Source organism: Panthera uncia, chromosome B1 (assembly GCF_023721935.1).
Source record: "Panthera uncia isolate 11264 chromosome B1, Puncia_PCG_1.0, whole genome shotgun sequence".
Taxonomy (NCBI): domain Eukaryota; kingdom Metazoa; phylum Chordata; class Mammalia; order Carnivora; family Felidae; genus Panthera; species Panthera uncia.
The window spans coordinates 72,460,440-72,485,319 of record NC_064811.1 but is presented as its reverse complement, the minus strand read 5'-3'; the positions used below and the strand labels follow the sequence as shown (position 1 = coordinate 72,485,319).

General features: G+C 33.8%; 2 long non-coding RNA genes across 2 annotated transcripts in view; one reads left to right on the top strand and one right to left on the bottom strand.

The window, feature by feature from the left end:
• LOC125923681 (uncharacterized) overlaps positions 1-2,884 on the bottom strand; it is a 122,030-nt gene extending 119,146 nt beyond the window's left edge. The window contains exon 1 of the long non-coding RNA XR_007458131.1: positions 2,810-2,884. This is a non-coding gene — a long non-coding RNA (uncharacterized LOC125923681). The remainder of the gene's footprint in view (positions 1-2,809) is intronic.
• Positions 1-24,880, top strand: part of LOC125923682 (uncharacterized) — a 1,073,698-nt gene that overhangs the window by 1,035,894 nt on the left and 12,924 nt on the right. The window lies entirely within an intron of this gene.

Sequence of the window (24,880 nt, the reverse complement as noted above, 5' to 3'; positions counted from 1 at the left end):
GCTATTGTATCAAGTGAAAAATCTTTTTCATGAAAACATATCATTACCTCACATAGGTCTTGCTAATTTTGTAATATGCTAAATTGGACTTTTGCCTTTAAATTAATGTACTTCAAAATAAAATTAGAATCAAATGATGAAACTAAGAATCTTAGAAGTCATTTGGTGAACATCACATCATTTGGTGAACATCACACCAATCAGTCTCCATCAAGAGGCTGAAAGTCTGAGATCAGGGTGCTACCAGGGTTGGGTTTTGATGATGGCCCTCTTCTGGAAAAGAAAAGCTGCAGACTACTGATGTATCATTTTATCCTCACATACCAGAAAGCAGAGAGCCTGAGCAAGCTCCTGAGTCTTGTCTCATAATGTCACTAATCTCATTAATGACTTCTATTATTTGTTCACTATCTCTTATAACGTTTTTGTCCTGGTCCTTGCTTTAATGGCTCTAATCAGTTTTCATGCCTTCTTTGCCTGGAATGGAAAATTGTTTCACTATTATTATAATTTATGTCTTCCATTAGAATCTGTGAGGGGCGCCTGGGTGGCTTAGTCGATTAAACATCCGGCTCTTGGTTTCAGCTCAGGTCATGATCTCATGGTTCGTGAGTTCGAGCCCCACACCGGGTTTCATGCTGACAGTGGAGCCTGCTTGGGATTTTCTCTCCCCATCTCTCTATGCCCCTCTCCTGCTCACTCTCTCTGTCTCTCTAAAATAAATAAATAAACCTAAAAAAATTTAGAATCTGTGAAACTTTGACAGGATAACTTACTAATTTTCAAGAAGACTGAAGTTATATACACTTTTCAGTTCTTAACACAGAAATCAGAAAGTGGTTGCCTTCAGGAAGGAAAACATTTAAGTGGAAAGAAGCACAAGGTAACTTTCTGTGTGAAAGAAATGATCTATTTCTCACTTTGGGTGGTGTACATAATTGCCAAAGGTGAACACTTAAAAAATTGTGCATTTATTATAACTTATAAATTTTAGTCAATGATAAAAAATAAAATTTAAAAATAAAAATTAATTAATTGAAAGCTTATAATTTATAAACTTATTTTAAAACAGATACAAATAAATTAACAAACTTAATTTTTCAAAGTTTCTAAAAATGCTATACTAAATGTCATTATATCAATTCTTTTTCCGAAAATTTTAAAAGTTATTAGGAATATTGTCACCATTGATACACAATTTTTAAGTGACAAAAATTAAATAAATATTTATGAATAGTTGGAAAGCAGCAGTTACCAAATTAATTAAATGAATGGCAACTCAGAGGGATAAAAATATCAGTTTTCAACCTTGAGAAAATTAAAGATAAAGAAAAAATCCTGAAAGATACCAAAAGAAAGCATCTTATCTGTAAGGGAACAAAAATAAGAATAACACTGGATGTCTCAGAAACTATACACACAAGAAGAGAGTAGAGTAAAAATTTAAAGTGTTGAGAGAAAAAAGTTCAATTTATAATTCTTTACTCTGAAAAATTATCCTTCAAAAGTAAAGGAAAAATAAAGATTTTATCAGAAAACAAAAATTGAGAGAATTTGTTGCCAGCAGACCTTTTAGGAAATGGTTAAAAAAAATTCCTTAGAAAGAAACAAAATGATATAAGTCAGAAACTTGAATATATAAAAATAAAGGAAAAGCACTGGAGAAGTGAAATTAAAATGAAACCTTTTATTTTTCTTATTCTCAATCAATCCAACAGATAATACTTTCCTCAAAATAATAATAGCAACAATATATTTGATTATGTATGCATATGTATATGTGTGTGTGTGTGTGTGTGCATGTGTGTGCATGCACAGTCTAATGTATATTTATGCAGAAGTAAATTAATGACATCAATGATATGAGAGATGGGAGGGAGGAATTAGGATTATTTTGTTATTATAATGTACTTGCGCCACCCATGAAGTAGTATAGTGTGATTTGAGGTGGACTTGGATTAGTAGTAAATGCATATTGAAAACTTTAGAGTAACTAAGGCTAACTAAGGAAAAAAGAAAAATAATACAGATTAGTAATAGCAAAAATGAAAGAGGAAATATCACTACAGATCCCATGGACATTAAAAGGAGAATAAAGGAATACCAAGAACAACCCATAGATATGATAACCTGGACAAAATGGACCAGTTCCTTGAATGACATAATCTTCCAATACTCACACAATAAGAAATAAGCAATCTAATAGGCCTATATCTATTTAAAATTGATTTAATCATTAATAACCTTCCAAAACAAAAAGCACCACGCCTGGATGGGTTCATTGATGTATTCTACCAAACATTTAAAGAAGAAATTATATCAATTCTCTATAATCTCTTTCAGAAGACAGAAGATAAAAGAATACTTCCTAGATCATTCTATAAGGCTACCATTACCCTAATATCCAAACCAGACAAAGCCATTACAAGAAAAGGAAACTACAGACCAATATGTCTCATGAACATAGGTGCAAACCTCAATAAAATATTAGCAAATTGGATCCAACAATATATAAAAAACTTATCCACCATGTCAAAGTAGCATTTATTTTATGTATATAAGGCTGGTTCAATATTTGAAAATCAGTTAATATAATCCATTATATTAATAAGCTAAAGAAGAATAGTCAACATGATCATATCACTAAGTGCAGAAAAAAGATTTGACAAAATCTAAAACCCATTCATGATAAAAACTCTCAGTAAATTAGGAGTAGAAGGAAAGGTCCTCAACTTGATAGAGAATATCTATAAACAAACAAGCCAACAAACCAATAAAACAACTTAATGGTGAGAAACTTGAAGCTTACCCACACAGAGTAGGAAAAAGGCATAGATGTCCTCTCTCACCACTGCTTTTCAATATCTTTCTGAATGTTATGGCAAGTACAAAAAAATAAAAAAGAAAATTAAATCAAAAGTATACAGATTAGGAAGAAAGAAACAAAACTGTCATTACAGATTACAATCATTTATGTGGAAAACTAGAAAGAACTGAAGAATACACACCCATATCATCCTATACACTATTGATAAACAAGTGAAATTTGAAATTAAGAAGTAATACCATTTACATTAGCATCAAAAAAAGAAATACTTAGGTATAAATTAAACAAATTATGTACATGATCTATATGAGGAAAATACTGCATATTTGATCAAATCAAAGATATAAATAAATGTAGAGATGTTTTGTGTTTATGGATAAGAAGAATCAATATTGTCAATATGTCAGTTCTTCCCCACCTGATATATCGGTTCAATTTGTTCCCAATTAAATTCCTAGCATGTTATTTTGTGGATATTAACAAACTGATTCCAAAGTTCATATGAAGAGGCAAAAATCAAAATAGCCAACATAATACTGAAAGAGAACAAAATTCAAGAACTAACACTATCAGACTTCAAGACCTACTATATAGCTATATTAATCAAGACAGTGGTATTGGCAAAAAGAATAGACAAATAAATCAATGGAACAGAATAGAGAGCCTAAAGATAGAACTACATAAATATAGTCAACTGATCTTTGCCAAAGGAGCAAAGGCCAATGAAGCAAAAATGATGTTTTTAACAAATGGTGCTGGATCAAGTGGACAACTACATTCAGAACGAGAAAGAGGAGGACCATTTCAACACAGAGTTTACACGATTTCCAAAAATATTAACTCAAAACAAAACAAAGCTGTAAATATAAATAAAACTATAAAACTCCTAGAGGATAACATAAGAAAAAATGTAGATAACCTGGAAAGTGGAAATGACTTTTAGATACAACACAAGAGGCATGATCCATGAAAGCAAGGATCAATGAACTGGGATTAATTAAAATTAAAATTTTCTGCTCTTCAAAAGACAGTTAAGAGAATAAAAAGATAAGCCACAGATTGGGAGAAAATGTTTGCAAAAAAAAAAAAAACGGTAAAATACTGTGACTTAAAATATATAAAAAGACTTTAAAAATCAACAATAAAACAACCTAATTTAAAAGGCAAAGACAGCAACATACACCTCACCAGAGAAATACACACATAACAAATAAGCATCCAAAAGATACTTTACATCACATATCATCAGAGAAATGCAAGTTAAAACAACAATTAGATATCACTACACAACTATTAGAATGGCCCAAACTGTGAACCCTGACATAGCAAATATCATTGAAGATGTGATGCAGCAGGAACTCTCATTCATTGCTAGTGGGAATGCAAAATGTTACAGCCATTTTGGAAGACAGTTTGGCAGTTTCTTACCAAACTGAACATATTTTTACCATGTAATCCAGCAATTGCCCTCTTTGGTATTTACCAAAGTTGAAAACATGTCCACACAAAAACCTGCCCACGGATGTTTTTAGCAACTATATTTAAAGTTGCCAAAACTTGGTGGGGCACCTGGGTGACTCAGTGGGTTAAGCATCTGACTTCGGCTCAGGTCATGATCTCCCAGTTTGTGAGTTCAAGCCCCATATCGGGCTCTGTGCTGCTGACAGCTTGGAGCCTGGAGCCTGCTTTGGATTCTGTGTCTCCCTCTCTCTCTGACCCATCCTCTGCTCATTCTCTGTGTCTCTCTCTCTCTCTCTCAAAAATAAATAAACATTTAAAAAAGAAATAAAAAAATAAAGTTTCCAAAACTTGGAATCAACCAAGATACTCCTTAATAGGTTAATGGATAAATAAACTCTGGTATATCTAGACAATGGAATATTATTTAGTGCTTTAAAAGAAATGAGCTATCAAGTCACAAAAAGACAGGGAGAAATCTTAAATGCATATTCCTAAGTGAAGAAAGCCAATCTGAAAAGAATTCATACTGTATGATTCCAACCATTCTAGAAAAGCCAAATCTATGAAGAAAATAAAAATGTCCATGATTGCCAGGGCTTTGGGGGGAAGGAAGAATGAAAGAGCAGAGAACAGAGGATTTTTAGGGAAGTGAAAATATTCTTGATACTGTAATGGTGGATATATGTAATTGTAGATTTGTCCAAAACCATAGAATGTATAACACTAAGAGTGAACTCTGTAAAACTATGGACTTTTGGTAATATCAGTGTAGGTTCATTGATGGCAATAAGTGTACCACTCTGGTGGGAGGAATTTTGATAATGGGAAAGGACTATGCAAGGCAGGGAGCATATGAGGAACTTCTCTATCTTCCTCCCAATTTTTCTGTAAACTTGAAACTGCTTTAAAATTATGTATATTAAAAAATTTTAATTGAGCAACTATCTTCTTTGAATGAGATAGAGTCTAGATTAATAGATAAAATGCATAGACAAAACAGGACATTAAAGAAGCCTGAGACATCATAGAACCAGAGTTAGTGAAATCTGAAGAAATATATAAATACAAAATATGTAGGAAGGTAGAGATGGGCTAGAGATTGGATGTTTAAAGTAGGAAAATAATAACTTCATTATAAGTATAATTTAAATTGTCCCAAACAAATTTTAAAATGGGGTATTATAAAGATGCTTTTGAGCATTTTAGAAATGGGTGATTCCATGAAACCAATATATGTTCATTCCGTCAGTCAAAGCACATCCAGCCAATTTGAATTTCTCTTTAATCTAGGCCAGTCATTTTCTAGTGGTAGTTTCTAATCTGTTTCACAATTTTTTCAATAAAAGAAAACAGGAGAAAATACTGGAGTGTACTGCATGTGATCAAGGATAGTATTGTTTTGTGAAGCTTGTATTTCCATTTTATATATATATATATATGTTTTCTGCTTCACGGTGTAAGATACATTACTTTTTAAAAATTTTTTTAATGTTTATTTATTCTTGAGAGAGAGAGAGTGCGAGTGGGGGAGGGGCAGAGAGAGAGGGACACACAGAATCCTAAGCAGGCTCCAGGCTCTGAGCTGTCAGCGCAGAGCCCAAGGCGGGGTCTGAACCCACGAACCTGGAGATCATGACCTGAGTCAAAGTCAGACCCTTAACTAAGCCCACACGCACCCCTGTTTCTTATTTTACGTACAAGGTCAGAAATATTTAAAAGCTACTATTCTAGTTAAGTTTATATAGTATTTGAATAGGAAAGTGCTAGAAGAAGGTAGCTACTATAACTGATTTGTTCCACGTACTAGCTTGAGATACAAACTGTTGTTTTTAATATGTAAAAACTAAATGACTGAACTTTCCATCAGTAGTGGCATCTCATTTATCTTGTCTACAATTGCCTGAAAATAACAGGATGCAGCATTTACTTGTCCTTGTTAGCATCATCCCACTAACAGCTGCAAAGGATCTGATTGGCCATTTGCCTGGAGGGAAGAATTCTTAGATTGTTTGTGTTATGTTCTCAAGGATGTGTGATATTGCCGTGAGACAAGGGTGGTTGACTGATCAGCACAGTGACTGAATGAGGCAGAAACTACCTCTGCTGGTCTGGCAGTGGTTTGTCTTTTTAGGATGATAGTGAAAATGCTTCTCCTCCCCAGAGTTCCAGTAAGCAACGGTCACTCCATGCCACCCAAACCATGAGCTCTCTGTGTTAGAGCATGTCACAGATACAGCATTTTTTGTTCTCTTCCACATAGACATCCAGTTTCTTTATGCAGGTGGATAGTGATGGAGATGTTCGATGGTCTATGCCATCCACATGCTGTGCTCAGAAACATCCTTTTCCTATTATCTCAGGGAGAAGGTGCTACTTTTCTAATGTCCAAAGAATCAGTCTCACTAATTATTTTATGATGCTGGAAGTTAGACATGAACTAGGATTTTCACCATGGGGGTGTCAGGAGGTAGCCCAGAGACTTGGTGACAGTGTTGCTCACTCTGGCTTGTCTTCAATGTCAAGGCCACCTCAACCCCCAACACTAAAACCATTCTTCCAGTATTCCTCCAGCCTCCAGGACCTGAATCCATAGAAGGTCCTTTCCTCTGCTCCCTGCTTCAAGAAAAGCAAGCTCCACCGCGTTTCCAGTCACATAATTTTTGGCAAGTGGGACACACTCTTTCTTTTACACATTCATCTGAAGTGTTTTGGATTGCTGAGGCTTTACCTTTGCTATTTAGTCATACCCCTAACTTTCTGCACTCTAAGAGATTTTTCTATACCTGGAAGCAGGATATTTTGCTGAGTCTTTTCTCAGTCCTCAAATTACCCAGATTTGAAGTTGAACCCTGAATCTATTACTTCAAAGCTATGTAGGTATATAACTTTGGGAAGCTTGCTTAGCTACTCTGAACTTCAAGTAAGGTTATTTATGTTTAAATGCTAAAACCATAGCAGATACTCCAAAACTATGAATTACTTTTATCTTGTCTTTTGTCATCCAAAGGTAAACACATGGTAGAATCTCACTAACTAGTTGATTTGCCTTATTCCATTAAAAGAAAGAAAGAAAAAAAACTTTTCCCAGTTAATAATTGATGTTAGGATTGGGATACTATCTGTCACTGGGAAATTATCATTTTGGTAAGAAGAATGTCAATCAAGGAATTATCTTTAAATTATTGGTAACAGTGAGGTCGTCAAAGGTTAATTTGGGAGTGGAAAGGGAGGCAGTTGGAGAGAAATATGTCATGTTTTATGAAAGGTTCAATAAGAATGTGTATGCTTATGAAGGAAAAAAACCCAAATGTACTGTGCTTTGAAGAGTGACAGGAATAAATTATTCTAGTAAGAATGACAATTACTAAAAATATCAATCCTGGCTGTGATTGCTATATTTCTGCCTGATCCTCTGAAAATGCTTTTTATTTATTTATTTTTAAACAGATGGCCATTTTAATTTACCGGGTGAGTTGTCACAGCTATCACCTTTCTGGATTTCCTCCCAAATTAAAGCTATTCCAATGTAATAAAGGAAAGCAATACAGTCTGTTGAATTATGTTCTCATGTCTCTCCTGAAAACTCTGTAATGGAGGATCATATGGCCTCTCATGACCTTAAGGTAGAGAGGGGTAAAATGTGTTGTTGGCATTGTCTACATTATGTATCTGGTGGCAGTAGCCAGAGCTAGTCTTATGCACAGATGAGGTATGTAGCTTTGTAGTAGTAGTAATCCTCTGTATTAGAATTAAGGGTACAACTGGAAGGAATGTATTTTCCCAATACTATATTAATGCAGATCAAAATAGCATTAGTTCCCATAGGGCCTGTGAAGAAATTCAGGTCCATTTCCCTCAGTTTTTGTGGATTTAAAAAAAAAAAAAAACCTTCCAAGAAAAAATTGTTTTTCAGCTTCACAAATCTTTTTACCATAGGCTTCTAGGGTACCTGAAATTCCTCTTTTAAAGATTACTTGCACATCATAAGGATCTTTAGTTAAAATGCAAACAGCCCCACTAGGCATAATACAATGACTATTATCCTCCAACACCTGTAAAGATTTTCCCTCAATGGGATTACTAAAATAATACACAAAAGACAAGCAATTGTGATGACGGGAGGCTAAGTATATGTGTGAATGGCAGCATGAGTATTCTAGGAACTTGGCAGAGTGGGCCTGAGAAAGGAAGTTGTATGGGTTGAAAAAGCAAAGCCCAAATCAAACTTTTTCTATCTTATCATTGTATCTGGCCTCTGTCCTGAATATAGAAAAAACTTAAAATTTGGACTATATAATAAGAAGATGTAATAATGCTACTTCAAGGACCTCAAGAGGAATGGGCTTATTAATATTTCAAGTCTAATCTCAGACTTCCTGAGACTTTAAGGAGGAGGAGGAGTCTAAGACCACTGGATGCAGAAACCCCTTCTTTGCCTATAGGTCTTTCACCTGTTCTAACCAACTTTTATTCCTGACCAAGTGATCTGCTGATGGGTGCATACTTAAGAGAGAAACCAGGAAACCCACCAACCTCACAGCCAGTCCTTCTCATCGTATTCCTGCTTCCTCTCCAGAGTCTCCCATTCTCTGCTCTCCAGGAAGTGCCTTTTTAGTAAGGAGTCTCTGATTCCCCCCACCCCCGCCGAAAAAACCGTAAAGATTCCTGGTTTAAATAACGATCTCAAGCAACCACATCTCCTGGATAAAAGCTACTTTTATAATAAAGTCTTATTCTAAGCACAGCTGCCTACACTCACACCTGAACATGACAGTTTCCTTAAATACAGCTTGCTTTGTCCCCACCCAGGTGAGGATAAGCAAAACAAACCCTAGGCAAAGTAGTCATGTCTGCAAAGCTCATCTTCCAGGTTTGTCCCTGGTCACTCTTCCCTGTTTACCTGCTTTCCAGTCAGCTTTTCTCTTTCATATGTCAAATACTCATGAAAGTCTCAACTTCCTTCACATACAGTGTGTACATTGGAACAGAAAATATTGCATTTCTTCCTCTTTGACACCCCAGAATCTGTAAATTTCTCCCAGACCTTTTCCACCTGTTAGTCTGTTTATCATATTCCATTTGGTCCAGTTTGGTTGTCAGTCTAAAGGAGCTCCCTTTCTGTAATTCCCATAACTTTCTCCAGGATCATTAACCTAAAACAATATCATCTGCCTGCTCTGCCCCCACCATTATTATATAACAGACACAAGAAGAGTAACCTAGAGTTTAGTTCTTACTCTTCTGTTTGCCATAGTTATATTTTTTAGAGAATGATAATTAGTGTCTCTGGGCTTCAGTTATCTCATTGGTAAAATGGGTAAAAATGCCTATCTCATAACAGTGCTGTGGAGATTAATACATTTACATATATAAAGCAACCTCAGGTAAATAGTTGACAGGCCAGTCTTCAAGACAAATTAGTTCTTAAATGAAGAAAAATAATTTCCAGTCACTGCCTTTCATCAATGACAGGTTTCTTTTGCAGTGTAGGGGATGTTAGGCATACATTATATTTTTTAGATATTTTTACAGATTTCCGGTAAGTTTTTATCATATCATATTACTTCATCTAGAACTCAGTAGAAGTCTAGAAAATTATGGATGTTTCCTGATTTCCACACAGAGTTATTCATTCCTTTCTTTGTTCACTTATTGAACTTTGTTCACATTATTATTATTATTGCCATTCCTATAACACTATACTATTAAAGTATTAATATGAGAATATAACTCAATTCTACCTTAAACTGAGAGTTCTTATGGAGAAGAATTGTGATTTAATCACTTTTGGATTTCCAGTGTCCGTTTTCCCTAATGGGTAAATAGACGTTTAATAAGCATTTGTTAAATTGATGAATATATTATTTAATACCTTCTGGGATGATTGAAAGTAAATGTATCATATGCCAATTATACTTGCATAAATAAAGGCATTTTTTTTCTTTTTTATGTATAATATGCAGGGTTATTTCCTAAGCTAAAGCATAAAATCTTTCTTATGGAAGGAAAGAAACAAAAATTCTATTTAAATGGCATAATGTAGTGTATAATATTATGGATTTTGTAGACAGACTTCTACCTTTTTTTTTAATTTTTTTTAATGTTTATTTATTTTTGACAGAGAGAGAGAGACAGAGCATGAGCAGGGGAGGGGCAGAGAGAGAGGGAGACACAGAATCTGAAGCAGGCTCCAGGCTCTGAACTGACAGCACAGAGCCCGATGCAGGGCTCGAACTCACAGACCGTGAGATCATGACCTGAGCTGAAGTCGGACACTCAACCAACTGAGCCATCCAGGTGCCCCCAAGACTTCTACCTTTTAATGGTTATGTTACCTAATCAAGTTACTTGACTTCTCTATGTCTTAGAATACTAATTTCTAAAATGGAAATAATACTGATATCATAATGTTATTAAAAATAATTACACATAACTACTACAATTAGTTATACTAATTATTACCTACAGTTATTGTATGAGTAACATTTTCAATCTCTTCATATTGGTAGTTTATATTTTCCTGAAGTTTTATCCATTTCATTTAGATTGTCAAACTAATCACTAAAAATTATGTCAGTTCCTTTGTACGAAAAAACATGAATATATATCAATAGTTATACCCTCTTCCTTATTCCTAATGTTTAATCCATTTTCCTTTTTCTTTTATCACATCATCCAATGGTTGTCTACTTTATCTTTAAGGTAATTAGCATTGTTTTTTATTGATCAGACCATTTTTGGTTTAGTTTGTTTTCCTTGTATACCTATCAATTTCTTTCTTCTTACATTATGTGAGTTTAATGTACTCTTTTAACTCATTGGCTCATTTAATGTAAAACATTTTTATTAATAAGTGTATCTTTGGCTAGTGTATTTTTACATCTTAATAACATTGAATCTTCCAATCCATGAACATGGTCTATCTATCCCCTTATTTAGGTTTCCATTTCTTTCAGCAATGTTTTGTATTTTCTGTGTATAAGTATTGTACATATTTTATTAAATTTTGATCCTAATGTAGACAAGTTTCTTTATAATTTTATTTTACAATTATTCTCTTTTTCTTTTTAATTTTTAGTTTAATATATTGTATTAACAGAAAATACTGATATAATTTCTGCTTTGGAGAATTTCTTAGCGAATTAACATATGGTCAATTTTTCAAATATCCCTTGGATACTTTAAAAGGAAAGGTTCTCTTGGTTGGTTATAAAGTTTAAGATATGGCTATAAATAAACCTTTATGATTTCTTTATTCAATCTTTAATTTTTAAATTTATTTTTATGTATTTAACTTGTTGATTTCTGAGAAAAATATGTTTATGTTCTCCATTAAAACTGAGAATTTATTGAATTATCTTTACATTTATATCATATTTTTCTTAATTTGTCTTGATGATATATTATTTGGTGTCAAACACTTTTATATTTGCTGTCAAAGATGTCATACATTCTTTTGTATGTTACTTATACCACTACTTCTATTGTTCTTGCTGCCTTTGCTGATTCTGAGATTTCTATTTCATCTCTTTATTTTCAGCCTTTTAATTCTTTTTGTATTCGGTATGTCTCCTGCAAACACCTTGTGGTTGTATATTTTATCTCCTACCAAATGTGATTAGCCCTCTCTTTTTAATAGAGTAATTTGTTGAACACTTATTATGGGAAGTGATACATTTAAAATTATTTCTGCATTTTATTTTTTATTTTATAAATTTTTACGAATTTTTTTATTCACCATGTTTTTTGCCATTTCTTTGTCTTACTATTTGTACAGCTTATTGGAATAATTGTGTTTCTGCGGTCGTGTTTTTCTATCAGTTTATAAGCTGATCTATTTTGTATTCTTTTTTCTGACCATTTTAATTCTTTTTTTTAATGTTTATTTATTTATCTTGAGAGAGAGAGAGAGTGTGTGAATAGGGAAGCGGCAGAGAGAGAGGGAAAGAAAGAGAATCCCAAGCAGGGTCTATACCATCAGTGCAGAGCCCATTGTGGGGCTGAAACCCATGAACCGTGAGATCACGACCTGAGCTAAAACCAAGTCAGACACTTACCTGACTGAGCCACTCAGGTGCCCATTATTTTAATTCTTAATAAAAAAAAAATGCCATTAATAAATGTACAATTAATATTGGCTCCAACTATATCAGAAGCCTTATTCTATCTGTACTTTCCTTCACTATGTTCCCAAAGTACTACCTGAAGGCATTTTGAATTTAAATTTGAAAATGTTACTAATTTGTTCATAATTCCATTAAAACTTGAATATTGTTGTTGATTTCTTTTATTATCACTGTTTCTTGTCTTCCATCTCATCTTTCCTAGAATTTCTTCCTTTTTCTGGAATAAATCCTCAAATAATAGTTTCAAAAAGGATCTAATGGTAATGTGTTAGTGAGGACTGTCTTTGTCTGCTAGTAAGATACATATGTAACAATAGCTTAGACAAATAGGGATTTATTTGTGTTTTGTAACTAGAATACTGGATATAGGTGGCTGATAGCTTTGTACAGGGCTATATAATAATAATAGACCAACAACTCTACCACTTTCTTTTCCTCATGGTTATAGAAAAGTTACTGCCTCAGGCCTCAATGCAAACCTTCTAGTAGGAAAGACAGAAAAAGAAAACAATGGAATTTTCATCAATAAATTTAAAAAAATAATAAAACAACCTTTTTAATGAACCCTATGACAAAATCCCTTATCATTAGCCAGAATTATATAATGTGAGCAAACTTAGCTGCAATTAGGCTATGGGAAAAGAGGATGTAAAAGAAGGGATGGGTTCACCAAAAAACATTTGATCTAAAAGGCTAACTTTTAGAAAACTTATATGATTGAACAAAAAATTTTTTGTCTTCAATTTGATAATTTTTTGGGGGGGAGGGGTTATAGTATTTTAGCTTCAAATTATATCTTTTCAATACTTTGAAGATATTATTTTATTTTATTTCTCCCACACAGTGTTGTTGAGGAGTAGACCATTGCTATTTTTGTTTCCTTGTAAGTAACTTGTCTGTTTGTTGATAGTAATGGTCATTCTGGAAGCTTTTGATTCCTCCTCCTCCTCCTCCTCCTCCTTCTTCTTCTTCTTCTTCTTCTTCGATGTTTTGGTTTGAATTTGAATTATATCCCCCCAAAATATATGTTTAAGTCCTAACCCCTAGTATCTGTGAATGTGACCTTTTTGGGAAATAGGGTTTTTGTAGATGTCGTCAAGTTAAGATGAGGTCATAAAGCATTAAGGGTGGGCCCTAATCCAATTACTGACTTCCTCATAATAGGAGATAAATTTGGACACAGACAGATACAGGGAGAATACCCTGTGATGACAGAGGCAGAGATCAGAGTGATGTGTCTACCTGCCAAATAATGCTATGGATTGATTGCCATCAATCACCAGAAACTAGGAAAAGGCAAGGAAAAATCCTCTCCTGCAGCCTTTAAACAGATCAAGTCTTGGCTGATACTTTGGTTTAAGACTTCTAGTCTTCAGGAGCATATGTCAACATAATAAAGGCCATATACAAAAAAGCTACAGTTAACACTACACTCATTGAAGAAAAACTGAAATCTTTTCTTCTAAGATCAGGAAGAAGACAAGGATGTCCACTCTTATCACTTTTATTCAACATAGTAAGGAATGTTCTAACCATAGCGATCATATAAGAAACAGAAATAGGAGACATCCATATCAGTAAGGAAGAAATTAACCTCATTATTTGCAGATGGCATGATATCATACATATTAAACCCTAAAGACTCCACCAAAAAAAAATGTATTTATTACTTTTAGTCAAGTTGCAAGGTATAAAATTAACACCCCCAAAATGGTAGCATTTCTGTATACTAGCAACAAAGTAGCAGAAAGAAAAATTAAGAAAATAATTCCATTTATCATTGCCCACCAAAAGAATTAAAATACCTAGGAATAAACTCAACTGAAGAGGTGAAAGACAAGCCCTGTACTCTAAAAACTATGAAATACTGATGAAAGAAATTGAAGATAACAGAAATGGAAAGACATTCCATACTCATGAATTAGAAGAATATTTTTTAAATGTCCATACTACCCAAAGAAATCAACAGATTTAATGCAATCCCTAGCAAAATACCAACAGCATTTTTCACAGAGCTAAGACAAATAATACTAAAATTTGCATGGAACCACAAAAGACCCCTAACAGCCAAAGCAATTTTAAATAAGAAGACCAAAGCTAGAGGTATTATAATCCTGTATTTAAGAAACACTACAAAGCTGTAGTAATCAAAACAGTATGGCACTGGCACAAAAGTAGAACATCAATTAATAGAACATAATAGAGAACCCAGAAATAACCCAGAATTATATGGCCAATTACTCTTTGACAAAGGAGGCAAGAATATGCAATGAGAAAAAGACAGTCTCTTCAACAATGGTGCCGAGGCATGCAAAGGAATGAAACTGGATCCCTTTCTTACACAATACACAAAAGTAATTCAAAATGGATTGAAGACCTAAAGACAAGACCTGAACCATAAAAATCATAGACAAGAACATATGCAATAATTTCTATGACATCAGCCATAGCAACATTTTTCTAGACATATCTCCTGAGGCAAGGGAAACAAAAGCAAAAATAAACTATTGGGACTGCATCAAAATAAAATGCTTTTGTACAGCAAACAAAACCATCAACAAAACAAGAAAGCAATCTACTTAATGGGGGAAGATATTTTCCAATAATACATTTTATAAAGGGTTAATATTCAGAACATATAAAAAGAACTTATACAACTCAACACCAAAAAACAATTAATTAATTAGTTAATTAATTAATAATTAATAAAAAATTTTTAAAAAGAAAACAAATAATCCAAAAAACAGAATCAAACCTATAAACACAGAGAATTACTGATCGTTGCCAGAGGGAAGGGGGTAGGGGGATGAGTAAGATGGGTGAAGGGTAGTGGGAGATGCAGGCTTCTAATTATGGAATGAATAAGTCATGAGAACAAAAGGTACAGCATAGGTAATATCTAACCTATTGTCAAAAGCCATTCTTGTTTTACGGGTTTGTGCTTCATAAATATATTTTCTTTTTGTTACATCAATAGAATTGCCAGCAGCATACGGAGTGAATGTGTGTGTTCAGTCGGTCATTATGAGTCAGGGCACTGATGGTTTTTAATCTACTTATTTACCTGAGTTTATATTTTTTCTCACCAGGTCTTTCAAGCCATATTGGTATTAAAAGATTTTCTGTTAATTTTTTGACTTTGTCCAGGATGCAACATTTGTGGCTGGTTCTGAATATAAACAGGTATTTCTTCCCTCTACAGGAGAATTATTAATTGATTTCATGCAAGCTTAAATTTAAAAATTCTCATGTATATCAGAAATAGAGGTTGTATAGTATTGGAATCATATTCCCAACCTAAGAATAATTCCTTAATATCCTTCAGTGTGCTCAGGTTTAAATTATCTTTATGTTCCAAGATAATCATGTATATCAATGAAAGCCCTTAAATTTAGGAGACAGCTAATCTGTCTTTAGTAAAACTGCCAATTTTAAAAACTGCCAATGTTTTTTCCAAATGCCACAAGTAGTCCAGTTAGATTTTTCTGGTTCCTAGAAACAGACTCCAAAATGTACAATTATAATACCTCCAGTATTATTTCTTAAGGTAAATTTAGTGCTAAAGAAAGATTCTCTATTTGCACTTATGCAGCCAGATAGTCTTAAATATGTGTAGCACAAAGCATCTCAATGATACTCTGCTTAATTATCAGGAGTCAACTAAAACAAACGTAAAATGAACATGAGACTAAGGATTCCAAAACTAAAAAGAAGCAAGCAATATACAAAAGAATATGAGCAGATTTTTTTTCATTGTTATTCCATTTTGTTTGATATATTTTTTTAAAGAAAACAGTTTTTCACGGATCTCCAATATATGAGCTCTAGGTAAATGCTTGATATCTCTTAAAACTTCAGAAGCAGAGCCTAAGAACAAAAGGAATTAATAAATTTGTAGTGAGATGATACTTTTTATTTTTGTTTTTCTTTAGTATCATTTTACATTTTGTGATACTCTAGTCATTCAGAAAATACAAAGAATAATATAAGGACTATCTACGTACCAACCACCCACATTCAACAAATGTTAACATTCTAGCGTATTTACTTCATATCTTTTTGCCTTTTTTAAAATTTTTAAAAAATGTTTATTTATTTTGGAGAGAGAGAGCATGAGCATGCGGGAGAGGGGCAGAGAGAGACAAAGACACAGAATCCCAAGCAGTCTCCAGGTTCTGAGCTGTCAGTACAGAGCCTGACACAGGGCTTGAACTCATGAGCTGTGAGATCATGACCTGAGCCGAAGTTAGACACTTAACTCACTGAGCCACCCAGGAGCCCCCTTTTTGTCATTTAATGCACAAAAGGTTAAGATATAATCCAAAACCCCTATTTCACTTCTTGCTTTCTGATACCCTCCCGACCTAGAGACAGTCACTATTCTGAGAGAGTCATTTCCTTCCATTTCCAATTTTTCTTACTATGCATTTGTATGGTTTTATTTTCCCTGTTTATCCATTTTTTGCCTGTTTTTCCTGTGATGTGCAAAGTTATTCCTTATTTTCCTCCTAAATCAAACAAGGGTCTTGGCTTTACCTGCCTCCTCCCACCCAAACAATCTGTTCTTATTGACAAATATTTTAGTTTCATCTTTTTAGCCTCTATATATTTATTGTAATCAATAGTTAAATAAATTTATCAACATATTTTACCAATTTTCATGCTTCCTGTTTTTTCATGCTTCCTATTCTTTTTTTTTTTTTTTTTTCTGGATTTATTCTTCTTTCTACAGTACATCTTTGAATAGTTCTTTCTGGAAAAAGATGATTAGTAAATTTTATTTATTTTTACTTATTTATTTATTTATTTATTTATTTATTTTTGCTTTCTGTGTCTGAAATTATATTATCCCTTCTCTTTTGAATATATCCTAGGTGAACATTGGCTTACCTCAGCTCTTTAGTGGTGAAGTATTACTGGGTCTGGCTTGCTTTTCTGCTCTTGAGAAGTCTACCTGTAGTCTGATTATGGTTCTTGTATGGGAATATGACTTTCTTCTGTGGTAGATTTCAAGTGTTTTTTTCTTTATTTTTGATATCCTAGTTTCAATAGAATGTATCTAGCTGTAGATACATTTTTAATTTTCTTGCTTAGCACTCAAAGTTAACTGCCACGATTAAGTCTCTTAGTTTTATTAAAATCTGAAATATTATAATTTTGAATACTTTTTTTCCCTCTTTCTAAAACCAAAATAAATGTTTTATTACTGAAATTTAATGCAATGGCTGTCTTTAAAATTTTTTCTCACATGGTTAGGAATATTGATTTGCAGGTAATATTGACCGTAATTCTCCATTTCAGCCCCACCCCTCCTGCCTAGAGATTTTATACCCAGTAACCTGTACAATACTGCTGAATTTGAGTGTGTGTGGCACTGTGATGTTGACCATACCTCAGAGTAGCCATTGAGCCAGGAGACCCTTTGGCTCAGGTCTTGACAAGGAGGCTTCCTCCTTCCTTCTCCTCAGGCCACAGCTGCAGGGGCAAGCCACAGCTTTGTTGAAATTTCTTCCATTTGAATGGAAATCTTCGGTTTCAGGCAGTGAATAGAGTTCTGTCCTCCATCTACAGGATGTGCATTTAGTTTCCATTATCCCAAAGTGTCAAATTTCCTAAAGCATCAGCTTGCTTCTGGCCCCAAAGCCTTGTGGGCCTGCAAGTTCTACCTTATTTATCACTTTGTGTTTCAGTTTCATTTCTGGTCAACAAAAATACTTGTCATGCTTCTGAAAATAGCTAAGCCATAATAGGCGACTGACTCTTAATTTTGGCTAGGGTCATGATCTCATGGATTGTGGTATCGAGGACAGCAACAGGCTCTGTGCTGAGGATATGGAGCCTGTTTGGGTTTCTTTCTCTCCCTCTCAACCTGCTCCTCCCCTGCTCACAATCTCTGTCTCTCTCTCTCTCTCTCTCTCAAAATGGGTAAATAAACATTAAAAAATGATAATTTACATTTGAAAAAATCTTCAAATTAATATTTTTAAATTTCTCATGTCCTTATATCATTATTTGAAAAATATACCAAGTCCCAGAAGTGTGTTTGTCCATTCTTAAATGAGGAAATCTCTGTTTATTTTATGTCTTTTTGTGATATTTGAACGCAAATCAATTGGGGGACACTCACAATAAAATGTGAAGGAGTCCACTCATTTTCATATTCAGCAATTAATTGCTTATTTTCATGAGAATGCAAGTTTTACTCACTGAGATAAATAGTGCCATCTACTGGCTGAAGTTCTGTCGTTAGATACACTCAAGTAAAATGAGGGTTGACAGGAAATCACATCGCACCTAATCTGATTCCTTGCTTTCACCTTCATATAATGGCTCAGTGAAGAGCTAGAAATAGAACTCTGATCTAAAACACTTAGTTGTTTCAATTCAATAATGGGACCATCTTTCTAATGACTGAGACTATGGGAACTTGGAAGTAGCCATATTTGAACAGGTAAACAAGAATTTTTCATAGCACATTAGCTTTCTCTAATTCTTTAAAAATTATTTTCTTTAGTGAAAAAAATCTATTTTGAAATGTAATAAATTAAATATACTGAGTAGTCTTTAATATTATTGCAACATAAGGGGGCACCTGGGTGGCTCAGTCTACCTAGTGGCAGACTCTTGATTTTGGCTTAGGTCATGATCCCAGGATCATGGTATTGAACCTCACATCTGGCTGGCTGGCACTTTACAGTGCCAGAGCCTACTTGGTATTCTCTCCCTCCCTTTCCCTCTGCCCCTCCTCTGCTCCAGCTCTCTCTCTCAAAAAGAAAAGAAGAAACACTTTAGCTTCTGGAATAAGGTGGCAGGATAGAATGATTGGTATGTTGAGCATATTCATGATAAAATGACTTGCCCCTTCTCAAAGGCTGGGGGTCAGTCAGGCTGCTTGGTGTCTGTGTCAACTTGAGGCTAGTTGTAAGTGAGAGGGAGGCAGCGGGTAGCAGGGATCAAAGCAGGAACTGATAAATACTAATACAAAGAAAACAACTAAGTTAGATGGCAACGACATATCCCAAACAAAATCTTGGTATATAGGTTAATGTGTCAGAGTTTTAAAATACAATGATAATTTCCTATAAAATTTATGTCAGTAAATAGTTATTTACAAAATAGGTTTATTATTTCTCACTTGAATTTTATTTAAGCCAGGAGACTCAAATCCCACCTCTTGATAATTACAGGGATCTGTAGCCTCTAAAGACAGTTATCACTGTTTACTAAATCCTAAGATTATGGGAGACCTTAATATTTTAGTTCATTGATAATATAATTTCTAGTCAACATATCCCTTATTACAATCTCCAGATATAATCAGCTATCTAGAGTCATAACCATAAGATTGATTAGCAAACAGCAAAATAAATCTAATTAGAGAATTTTGAAGACTCAATTTTTTTTTAAGCTAAGTGTTTTAAATCTCATATTTCTAATAAGGCAAATCCTAATTTTATTTTCAAAATTATTTAACACAGCAAAATTATATACTAATTTTAAGAAAAAATTAAATTTTTCTTAGTCCAAGATCAGCTAAAACAAAACCAAAACCATAACTTATGAGTTGCTCGAAGAGGTAGAAAATGAGGGTCAGAACAATCAGACTTGATTTTCTCATCCAAGAGAGAAAATCTCCCGAGTATTAGAGACTGAGGCTAGGCGATCAACACCAGAGAAGTTTACAGGAACTTGGAGATGACATCTGACTGAGCCTCATACACCTACAGTTCATGCCCAGATATTTGCTACCTAAGCCAGGGAGCCCCCACAGACACTTGAAGTAAAACGTTTGTCCAGAAAAACATCAACTCAAGTGGTATAAGCTGTTGCTGTCACTAGTCAAGATAAACAATCAGCACGATTGTCCAGATTCTTCATTAAAATCAAACATTTTCCATATGGCGATGGAGCACTTTGGCCAACAGAATGGAAGCACCACAGCTTCTAGAGATAAATGTAATAATCACAAACACTAATGTTGAAATTATAAATGTGAAATGGTAAAGAGGTAAGCCTTTCCTCAAGTAACATGTATCAATGTGTCAGCTATGGAAAACCAATGAGAAATCTCTTAATTGATGGCTTTCCAATTTTTCTTCAACTGAAACGAAAAATAAAAGTTAATGGACCCAAATGTAGAAGTCTGATTCCTACAGGGCCCTATTAGCTTCCTTATCTCACATGACCACAATCTTACGAGAAACACATCCAACTGCTCTGTATGTTTTTAAACAAAATGATGTGGAAATTCAAATACAAACTGGTTATATTCCTGGAAGAATATTTAATTTCTTAATAGCCTGTATTTTTACATTTTACTTTTGAACATGTATGTATTCTTGTTTCAAAACTGCCATTTGAGGAAAAAAGTTGTCTACTAAGTGTTTTCATATATAACATATATGAAATCCATATTATTATATATATCATATATAATATATATCATATAGAATGACAGTGAACAATATTTTATTTCAAATTTTGAAAATAATGGGGCGCCTGGGTGGCGCAGTCGGTTAAGCGTCCGACTTCAGCCAGGTCACGATCTCGCGGTCTGTGAGTTCGAGCCCCGCGTCAGGCTCTGGGCTGATGGCTCGGAGCCTGGAGCCTGTTTCCGATTCTGTGTCTCCCTCTCTCTCTGCCCCTCCCCCGTTCATGCTCTGTCTCTCTCTGTCCCAAAAATAAAAAAAAAATAAAAAACGTTGAAAAAAAAAATTAAAAAAAAAAAAAAAGAAAATAATATTCATTTTTGGATATTTTTGGTTGTACTTAGTTATCAAGATTTCTAAAAAAAGAGGAGGTGTTTTTAAAATTCTATCACCATAGAAGGGTATAAAATTGAGACCAATAATCCTACCACTAAAATTTTGTATTTTATATTGCTAGATTAGAACTAAGACAAAAGCACACACAAAAAGATCAACTATTTCTTGTATTCTAAAAATATTCAGGAAAATAAATAATACTTAAAGAGAAAATGTTCTACAATGTCTGGTTGTGGTAGTTTATTTGGAATTTTTTTTTCCTTTTTTAGAGAAAAATTCATGAGTTTTATAAATATAACTGTGTAAAATAGTTAAACGTTTAGATATTTGTGATGAAATAATGATAATACATACATTCAAAGCTAAAAAAAAATACCTGGAATTTACAAGTTGTTGTGTTTTTTTTTGTTGTTGTTTTAAGTCTATTTTGATTTATTTTGAGAGAGAGAGAGACAGGGTCAGAGAGAGAGAGGAAGAGGGAGAATCCCAAGCAGGCTCCACACTATCAGTACAGAGCCCAGTTGCAGGGCTGGAACTCACATACCTCAAGTTCATGAGCTCATCCAAAGTCCAAAGTAGGATGCTTAGCTTAATCGACTGAGCCACCCAAGTATACTACTTGTTTGTTCGTTTTTTTGTTTGTTGTGTTGGGGAGAGGTTGTTTTCTAGAATAGATTCTGTTGATAATGAATGTCTTTCTAACACAAATGTAACAATTGCTTTCCAGATATTTCATTAGGTAATATTTTTTTTCATTTACTTTTGGATCTTTCTCCCATTGTCTTATTATCTCTTCCTTTCTGACTGATTTTATGGTTGTGCTGGAATAAGCAAGGACCTGGAACACATCACTTGCATTTCTTACTAGCAAGCTAATTACAGACACATTAAAGACGCTAAGTCCTTGTCTTCATTTCAGTACTTAAGCAGTGTATCAAGAGAACCTAAGTACTGTGGACAATGGAGAGGCCTGGCCTTGGCCAAATAAATATGACACAAGATATAAACTAAGACTAGATGGTGTTTAGACTGTTAAATTATTTTGATTTTAGGACTTAATTTTAAATGTTTATAGATTCATTTAAACATGTTATTATCCTATTAGAGTGGAAGTCACATTCTCACGTGACTATGAGTAGGTCAGAGGGCAAGATCTGGAGCACAAATTCAGGGTTCATAATGGATTTGCACCAGATGTGCCTAAAGCCATGTACAGAGAAGTGGTTCCACTCACTCTGGATTGAGCCTTCTCTAAGCACATTGTTCTGCCTGTGAAGCAATGACCACCAAGCATTGCTATCATACTGATCCATGTCAAGATAGCATTGAAAACAGTTCTGGTCAATGATCAGAGTGAATATCACCTTTTTAAATATTCCATGGTCAAGCTACTCCAAAAAAGCAAGTGTCAAACAGTAATTACTTAGAATTGTGTTTACAACATGACTGTCAGTGAATTTAATAAATTGTCCAAATAATGGTTCCATGAGAACTGATAGTAAAAGGTTTTAAAAATACTACTTGAGAACTGAAAATAATTATTTTTTTCCCTTTCAGAATGAAAATGTAATGATGTTGTTCAGAATTTTTAGGGGCGCCTGTGTGGCTCAGTCGGTTAAGCGGCCGACTTCGGCTCAGGTCACAATCTCGCGGTCTGTGAGTTCGAGCCCCGCTCGGGCTCTGTGCTGACAGCTCGGAGCCTGGAGCCTATTTCCGATTCTGTGTCTGCCTCTCTCTGACCCTCCCCCGTTCATGCTCTGTCTCTCTCTGTCTCAAAAATAAATAAACGTTAAAAAAAAATTTTTTTTAAAAAGCTTAAATTTCTCATTATTGAGGTTATAGTAGGTTAATTCTACAACTTTATAGATTACTGTAATACTTTTTAAAAACCTTAAAATGACTTCAAAAGAAAAAAATAGTACATAGTAAGTAAACTAAAAGGGATGAAACATTCAGGTAATATACATTGGCCTCAGGGTACATATATAGATGTATATTCATTGTTTAATGAGTCAATCAACAAATATTTTCAAGTTCCTAGTGTTATGTCAAGGAGCGCTACTTGTCCAAGTGATTTTTGGTTATTCTGCCTTGCAACAGTACCACTCAGTTCTCATGGTGATTAGGGGGACAACCACCAGAAGATGAACGTAATTTAGGGATGTGTCCAAGTTTGGTTCTGGCCTCTGGATTTGGCCCAACTCTAACATTAAGATTCATCTTTGGTCTTATCTTTTGAAAGCCCAAATGGACAAATGTCTGCTGCAGTGTTATTTCTGGAATAGTCAGTAGGTGTATGATCAAATAGATTACCATCTATATCTAAGCAAGTAACATCATGATATGAACAAGAAACAAGGACATACACTTCTGATGCATCGTTAATGTCTCATTATTCACTTGCAAATATAGGTAACTTGGAGTGAAAATATATTTATAATAAAGTTCTATCGGTTAAAGTATGAATATATATTATTACAGTAATAAAATAGAGTAATAATTAGTGATGGTTGTGCAAGCTGTGAATTATAGTTACATAAAGCTTTTTAACAACTTTCACTGTGAAATAAATAGGGAAATAGATTTAATAGATTGACCTTTATGAATGTTAACAGAAAACGTATTCCAAAGATAAATTTTAGGAAGAGCGCTGTGTTCTTTTGGAGCCAACAAACTGCTCTAAGTAATTTAATTACCAATAAATAAAAAATAAAGACTAGATCATAGTATGTTTCTATCTTTGTAGAAGTGTTTGGGGACTAGTATATTTAACACTAAGTAAAACAACCTCTAAGAACTGTATTTAATGTTCAATTATTTAATTCTCATTTTAACCATAGTGTTTCAATAAAAAGTTCTATTTGATAGTCCTGTAGTCTTAGAAAAGATGATTTAACAGATGGGATACCAACTTGGCCTCCTTTGTTTATCACATGTGACAGGTGGCAACAGTATCATAAGCAGGAACCTAAGCAAAATGAACGAAAATATTCTTTACATCAATTTGTACCCCAAGTGTGGTGTGGGAACTGGAAGAAACAGTCTTGGACTTCATGGTGATGAGATATTCTTGTTTCTGTACTATTAAGCCAAACAATTAGTTATTAAAATAATTGACCTATATATTAAAATTTCTGAATTATTCTTTTATTCTGTATGTTCATTCTAGAAGACAATAGACTGCTGTGGCCAAACACTGATTTTTGACACTTAGACATTTGACCTCTTTGTTAAAGTGTGTGCATCACATATGTGTGTGTATGCATATATGTGTACACATGCACATATATATACGTATATATATACATATATATATATGTATATATATACGTATATATATAATTATCTTTGGGGAAAATAGTTTTTAACTATGACAAAATATAGAATAATTGGAAATTCAGAAGAATTTTAAAAAAATACAGCATAGTCCCACATTCCTACAAAAGCATAGTATATAATTTTAGTTTTTTTTTCCCCATAAGTATAATTCACATGTACATGCACATACACACACACAGACACGTTCACTCTTTTGGGGTTATGTAGATAAAAATTCTAAAATGCTGAGGGGATACCTGTTTTAATTCTTCAGGGTATTTTTACTTTTTGTGAATAATTCTTTTACATTGTTAAAAAATACATCTCTGTATTTGTTTACTAAATTGTCTGGAAAATTTATATATTTTTATATGAGTATCTCT